An 8,066-nucleotide genomic window follows, 5' to 3' on the forward strand; every position below is an offset into this window, starting at 1 on the left:
TATGTAAATATAATAGAATATCATTATACCATAAGAACTAAACAAGGGAAGGATTTAGACATGAGGAGAAATGTATGAATTAATGCAAAGTGAAGTGAGCAGAACCAGAAGAACAGTTAATATAAAAACCACAATGTTGTAAAGTCAAACTATTTTGAACTCTGATCAATACAATGCCCAATTATGTTTTTAGAGGAATGGCAAAGCATGCTGCCTATTTTCTGATAGAGGTAAAGAAGGGCATGGTCACTGTTTTAATTGTTTTCCTTAACTAAGTTAATTTGTTATAAGGGAGGAGCTTTATAGGATGGAGAATAGCCAAGAGAGGGTAACTTTATAATCACTATGGTGCTTATTTTTAAAAAAAAAGTAATATAGTAAAGAGGTTTATAAGGATGTACAGAACAACCCAGAGGAGTATAGAAGGAAATTTGGGGAGACAGGCAATTGAGAAGGCTTGGGAAGAAATATTGAATTTGTTATCTATTTTTTAAAATAAGCTATATATGGGGTATCTAGGTGGCACAGTGGATAAAGCACCATCCCAGGATTCAGGAGTACCTGAGATCAAATCCAGTCTCAGACACTTGACACTTACTAGCTATGTGACCCAGGGCAAGTCACTTAACCCCCATTGCCCCGTCCCCCAAACAAAGCAATATATAACAGAGATTCATAATTTCACATATAATTCTCTTTTTTTGTTCTTTTTATATGAAAATCTTCAGTTTCACTAAATTTGTTAAGTTCATAATATGCAAAATGCTATTTTCAAGGCATGACGGAACTAACATTGGCAATCAAGAGCCAAGATGCAGAAAAGAGCAGACCTGGGATGCTATCTATAATAATAAAAAGTGCTACATCCAAGGGGAGGATCATGAGGACTCAATGAAGAGAGAAGGGATCTTGGGTCCTGGTAGTACAGTACTGCTTCACTACTACTGTACTCTGAGTCTCAGTGAATCATTTCTGTTAGGCAGCTAAATAGTGTAGTGGATAGAGTATAGAGTCAAGAAGAGTCAAGAAGACATATGTTCAAGTTCTGCCTCATACTCTTACCAGTTGTGCGGCTCTGAACAAGTCATTTAACCTCTTTGAGACTCAGTTTCCTTATCTGTAAAGTGGAAATAATAATAGTACATAAAGTTTTTGTGAGGATCAAGTGAAATTACCTATATAAAGCACTTTGTACATCTTAAAACACAATATAAATGCTTATAACCACTATAATTATCATAAGAGTAATAACAGTAATGCTTCTTCTTATTATTGTAATTATTATGAGAATGTATCACAGGTTCGTGGGGAAATGTTTTATGGCTACTGTTTTTACCATTCTATTTTCATAGTTACTGTGTTGTTTGGTTTTTTTAGGTAATTGTATCTACTAGCTGATTGTTAATGCAAAGCACATCAATAGGGGATCATGATCAATAGTTTTATTAATACACACTCAAAGGGTTCTATAAAACTTAGGAGTGGCAGCTACCCTCTGAGGACCCTGCTCAAAAGTGGTAGTAGTATTTTGGGAAATAAACCAGAGGGGAAAGGAAAGAAGGAGAAAAGCAGATGGGGGAAGGGAAGAAAGAAGGAAGAATGGAAGAAAGAAAGAGAAAAGAAAGAAAGAAAGAAAGAAAGAAAGAAAGAAAGAAAGAAAGAGAGAAAAAAGGAAGAGTAAACGTAAAGGTAGCAGATCAATCTTTAATGGACATGGAACAAAAGTAATTTCTTATTTGCTTATTTATTAACTTACTTACTTTTTACATTGTTAAATGCTTTTACCTCTATTAAATGTTTGTTAAATGTTTATAGTTTCTATAAAGGTTTTTACCTCTTATTAGAAATATTTGTCTTTGTTAACATCTATTGTGTATAATTTTTAAAAAGTTTTAAGTAATTCATGACCTTCCAATCAATGGTAACAAAAATAAATATAAAATATCAAAAGAAAATAATGGATTTTAGGGTAAAAGTCTGTTGAAAGAATGAAATACAAAAACTTCCTACCTAAAGTATATGTGGTCTATAGAAAGGATCCCTGGTTTGGGAGTTAGGAGGCATGGGCTTCCAGCCTGGCTACTAACTTGCTACATGTCCTGTGTTGAGTCATATTCCCTCTTTGGGCCTCAGTTTTTTTCATTTGTAAAATGGGGACAATAATTACTTTCCTCCCTACCTCATAATATTCGTAAAATAATAATGTATCACAGATTCTATGTAGTTCACTCTCCCAAATTCTATTCTCATCAGCAGGTCAAATCCCCAGATATCAAATAGCTATAATTCCCCTCAGGATCCTAGGAGGGCAATCCTGAGGATGTAGACATGGTTTTCTAGTATTGTTGTCCATGAGCCCCCATTTAGTGTGATTCCCACTTGTTGATTTCTAGCTAATATTGCTTCAATATCAATTAACTAGTTCACATCAGTTAGTTTTTACAAAGGGATATTTCCTGAAAAGGCATAGAAAAGATAGATAAAAAACATCACAAATTGGGATTAAACTGTCCCCTACACTGGTAAGAGACACTGGTCTCTTAAAGTTGTGTTTATAATACATTCCCACCCAACCAAGTTCAATTAGGGGAGTGACATAGCCAACAGACAAGTTGCTCCTTTGCTTGCAAGACATATTGTTTCTATTGCTGGACTGCTGGGCTAGCTTACTCCTCAGGGCTGACTCCTCATTAGACCCAGTTACTGTCTTTGCCAGCTCTGACTGATGCTCTTTTGACCTCTCAAAGCCCACAAGGTCATTTGTGATACTCATTCAGTTAAGATCAAAATATATATATATAAAGACGATGGAGACAAAAGAAATAAAGGGACCATACATTCACTAATACATGAGGGTGCCCCCCACCAAGAGGCTTATAGCAGTTTTTGCCTCACTCACTCACCACCATCAATGAGAGAGTTCATCTGTTCAAGCCTTTTGTGTCCACACAAGCTGCAGTTCATCAGTCAGTTAATAGTTTTTATATTATCATGCAGTAAGTCTACAAGAAAGTTGAGAGGATATTTGTGTATGCTCAGAAGTAGATTGGAAAAAAGCTCCTCCATTATACCTTATGGGAAGCAGGTTTGACAAGCTTCCATGTGAGCTGGTAGCAGAGCATAATGTATATTCTCTAGAAACTGGGACCTCATTGGTTACTTTCCCCCATTACAATAGGATTTAGAACTAGAAATAAGCTTAAAAAGCATCTAAACTAATTCTCTTATTTTACAGATGAGAAAACTACCAGGGAGGTAGAATGATAGCCAAGCTATTCCTATTATTATCATTATTTTATTATTAAGCTATTAAACAGTAGCATGAAGATTTGGACCCAATTTTAGAACTCTAAATCATGTGCTTGTTTACTATACCCAAGGACTGCACAATTTCAAAATCTAGATGATTATATTGTTTGAAGAGAGTTAATACTTGGGAATTTTCCGAAGGAGTTTGTACTCCAGAAAAAAAGAGTCCCCAAAGGGGGGAAAAAAAAGAATCCCAGAGAAAAAACTTAATTAACATTTCAATGAATCTTGTGGAGAGCCTTCTCTAGACACTATGGGGAGAGTCAGGCCACTTTACTAACACTGATTTCTTTCTTCTATGCCTACTTCCCTCCTCCCAAACCACAGCATCTCCTGATGCTTCTGTCATTTCCATTTGCATTGTTGTCATCATTGTTTGTACTGGTTTCCTGGATCTGCTTCCTTCATTTTCCTCAGTTGCCAAAAGTCTTTCAATAATTCTATATATTTATTTTATTCATTGCTTTAATATTATAAATATAAATTTATAAAAATAAAATAAATATAATATCTAATAATATTATATATGACATATAATAAAATAATATAAATAATATTCATTATTTTCATTGTCACAATTTGGCCAGTTCCCATCCATAGGCATCAATTTTGTTTCCAATTCTTTGCTGCTGCAAAATAATATTGCTATGAATTTTTCCAAGCTGTTCTTGTCAAATAGGGAGTTCTTTGTCAAATAAATAATTGGCGTTTTTGTGTCCTCAATCAGAACCAATGGAATAATATAGATTTTTTATTCCTTGGCTGGCTGAAGGATCAGCCACATCCATGATAGCCTTTTGAAAAGCAGTCTTAGCTGCTCTAGAATCAGTTGAGACAGGAAGAGCTCTAGCAGTTGAAAGAAGAGTCAGCTATGCCAGAGGAGACCAGATCTTGAGAGGGAAAATCTCTTTGCCTTTTCCCTCGCACCCCTTCTGGAATCCTGTTGTGAGTAGGAGGGGATTTCTCTCTCTATCCCTCCCCTTAAAGGCAGTAGAAATAGAGCATTCTACCTATTAAGAGTTATCACAGGGGCAAGCTAAGTGGTGCAGTGGATAAAGCACCAGCCCTGGATTCAGGAATACCTGAGTTCAAATCCAGCCTCAGACACTTGACACTTACTAGCTGTGTGACCCTGGGCAAGACAATTAACCCCCATTGCCCACCATAAAAAAACAAACAAACAACAACAAGAATCATCACAGTCAGCATTAAACAGGTCCAGACTTCAGCTGCAGCGCTGAGTTGAAGGGCAAAGAGGAACAAATCCAGGGAGCCTAGTAGAGCAAAACACATGGCAGATAATTCTATTCATGAGGAGCAGCATGAAGACACCTTGAGAGGAAAAAAAGATGTCTGGATCCTCTTATGTCAGAGAGAAGGGAAAGGCAGTACGTCCAAGGACACACAGGTAGAAAGGGTTATAAAGCCAGGATTCAAACTCAGATCCTTTGACTCCAGTTCTTGCACTTGGTTTGGTGGGATTTAGTTTCTTAGAAGCCAAAAGGGATCATTCCAAAGTAGTCTTTGTTTTTGTATGTGTGGTTTTTATTTTATTTTGTTCCCAAAGAGGAAAAAAGAGGAGGAGAAGGGAGGAACCAACACATTTTGTTCCTATTTGGAGAAGATGTGACTTAGACAAGAGATCCTACGAAATGGCCTTGGGGTGTTTAGGTAATAGTTCATTATGGGTGATTAGTGAAGCTTGGTTGCCAAAGACTTTAATGTTCTTTTAGGCTAAATCAATAGAGATATTTAACCCCAAACACAACAAATAAATATCTCACTGTCTTCTGCCTGAGGCAGACTCCTTCTGTGGTGTTAGTAAATACAGATCTGGGCACCATATTATACAAAGAACAACGGATTCTGACAAATTTACAAAATCAGCTCCTTGTCTCAGGAAAAGTAGCTAAGATGGGGAAAAGATTCACAATTAACCAAAAGAAGAGAAGGGATGAGCATTTATTATAGCAAATTTTATATCATTTGATCCTCACAACAACCCTGAGAGGTTGTTTATACTATTATTACCTCCCATTTTACAGAGGGGGAAACTGAGGCAGGGGTGAAGTGATTTTGCCCAGGTTCACATACCAAGTATCTGAGGCCAGATTCAAACTCACATTTCCTTGATTCTTGGGGCAGTGTTCTATCCACTATACCACCTCACTGCCTCTAAGAAGACTCAAGACTAGCCAAAAGAATTAGAGCTATTTAGTCTGGATAAGAGAAGATTCAGAGGAAACTTGATTCCAGTCTTCAAGTATTCAAAGGGCTGTTATGCACAATAAATAGTGTGATCCTAATGTCTTGTTTTGCTTGGCAGAACTAGAAAGCAGAACTACAACCAATGGGTGGAAGTTAGAGGGAGGGAAATAGCAACTCATTATAGGAAAGACCTTAAAAACCAGATCATTACAATGGAAAGAGTACTGGTTTTGGAGTCAGAAGTCTTGGGTTCAAATCCAGACTCTAAAGTTTACTACCTCTGTTAGCTTGGGCAAATCACTTGACCTTCTGAGATTGGATTTTCTCATTTTTAAAATGAGGGCATTGGACTAAGTAGCCTCTAACTTCCCTTCCAGCTCTAGGACTGCGTATGACCTCAATAATTCTTGTTATCCTATAATACAATAGCTACTTCTGGAGATACTAAGTTCCCTGGCTCTGTAACTGTTTCAGCAGAAATTAGATGGCCACTTCTCTGGTATATTATAGCAGAGATACTTGCCCAGGTATCAATTCCATCAGATGATTTCTGAGGTCCCACCCAACTATGATTCTGTGGTCCTCATCTTTCTTCTGTTCCTACGCAAGTAAGTGGCAAGGGATTAATCCATGCATACTTAGACTGGGCATGTGGTGTGGCCCTACTTCTTAAATCTCACAGAGTCTGTAGTAAAATAAGGATGAGAATTACAGAAACTTATCCCCTTGGGAAAAAAAAAGACCCAGACTTTCAACCCAAGGGTAGATTAACTATAAAAGTGATATTGAGAAATGTAGGTGTTATAAAAACACTAGAGAATCTATTGACTTTTTTTAGGTGAAAAACAGTCGTCAGGTCCAAAAGCCACTTTGAAAGGTCGCTGTCTACCTCACCCTGACCCATATTATCCATTGGGTGACATGTCCATCATTGAGCAATGTGAGCAAAAAAGAATCAGTCCATAAAGTTATGAACTTAGTGACCACATACTAACTTCCTTGTTTCTTAAGACAGGATATCCAAGCTCTGGGTTATCCCTTGGCTTCCTCTTTCCAAGGTCATCTTTCTTGGCCATTTCAAGGTTATTATCCCCTTTCTGAGGAGACCTCTAATTCACTGTACAACCATGGGAAGATGATTCCATTTGGGAACCTCTCAGTTTCCACATCTATAAAATGGGCAAGAAAAATACGGTATAGTAGAAAAAACACTAGATTTGGAGTTCAAGTTCTGACTACCCAAGTGACCTTGGACAACTTCCTTCTTCTATCAGGTTTCAACTTTCTCCTGGGTAAAATGAAGGAATAGGACTAGATGGGATTCTTTCAAGTTCTAAATCTGTGATCCTATGTGTTCGACCTCCCAGGACTTCTTTGAGGAGGGTGCTTTGTAAATCTTAAAGCATACAGAAATGTGAGCTGTGATTGTCTAAAAGGGCAGGTTATAATGAGAGTGCAGAGTGAAACTCACTAGTGGGATAAAGAGGATGAAAGATGGAGCTGTTGATTGCTTTGGACAAAGAGACAGGGTACCCTGGGAGCTTATCTGGTAAGTGGTTGCTGAGACAATACCCTTCTCCTGACCTTGCCCCTGCATCGATGTTCTGATAGAATCAGTGGAATCAGAGTAGCTTTCTACCCAGAATTAACCCCGTAAGAGACAACAAATAATGATATAGTTGGAAAGAAGGCTGAATCTGAGACCAAGAGACTTGGCTTTAAGATAAAAGTAAAGGTGAAATTCAGTTGGCACTAAGAGATTTGATGAGAAAAATCATGGTCATCTTAATGCCAAACTGATAACAGACCTCAGGAAAAGAAAAATGTTAGATGCCTCTCACATTTAAGACAAATTCAAGGCTGTCGCAAGGGAATTGGTGATGGTGGGAGTCCTCAGTTATTCCTCTTTAAAGAATTACGCTCTCTCACACACAAATCCAATTAAATAAAATAATCTTTTATTAAGGCTCTAGAGAAAATAACCAAGAGAGAAATAAAAAACTTCTCTCAAGGGGAGATGGCACCAAGATGTGATTCTCTGATATACCTATGTCCTCAAACAGGAGAAAGGCAAAAGTTTTTAAAGATGGTAGATGGGGTGATCACCACCTGACAATGGAAAGTTCCCTTTGGGAGGTGGGGGAAAGCTTGAGTGAGAGGTGGTGGTCCTGACTTCTGGAGTTATCTCTGTCCCCTGGCACCAAGCAGGCAGCTGCCACACCTAATAGGCTCATCTCTCTTACCTCCAAAGGTGTGTTTGTCTTTTAGCTAGCAGACCAGTTTAAACTTTAACAGTCCCAAATTCCTTGATATGTCCCAACCCCATATCAAGGCTTAAGGTGTTCATTCTGCCCAGTCTGTTTAATTTACCTCCTTTTGACTCTTCTTTACTCAACAGATTGTTAGAATCATAAAAAGGTTTTTGTGGTCTTCAACAAATAAAACAGGCCAACAATACTCAGGTAAAAATTTCATAAAACATATGCCTGTTTTATTATCTTTTGTTTATCATATATTTATTTGATCATAATTGTTTCTCTATAACAATT

Source organism: Dromiciops gliroides, chromosome 2 (genome assembly GCF_019393635.1).
Source record: "Dromiciops gliroides isolate mDroGli1 chromosome 2, mDroGli1.pri, whole genome shotgun sequence".
Taxonomy (NCBI): Eukaryota; Metazoa; Chordata; class Mammalia; order Microbiotheria; family Microbiotheriidae; genus Dromiciops; species Dromiciops gliroides.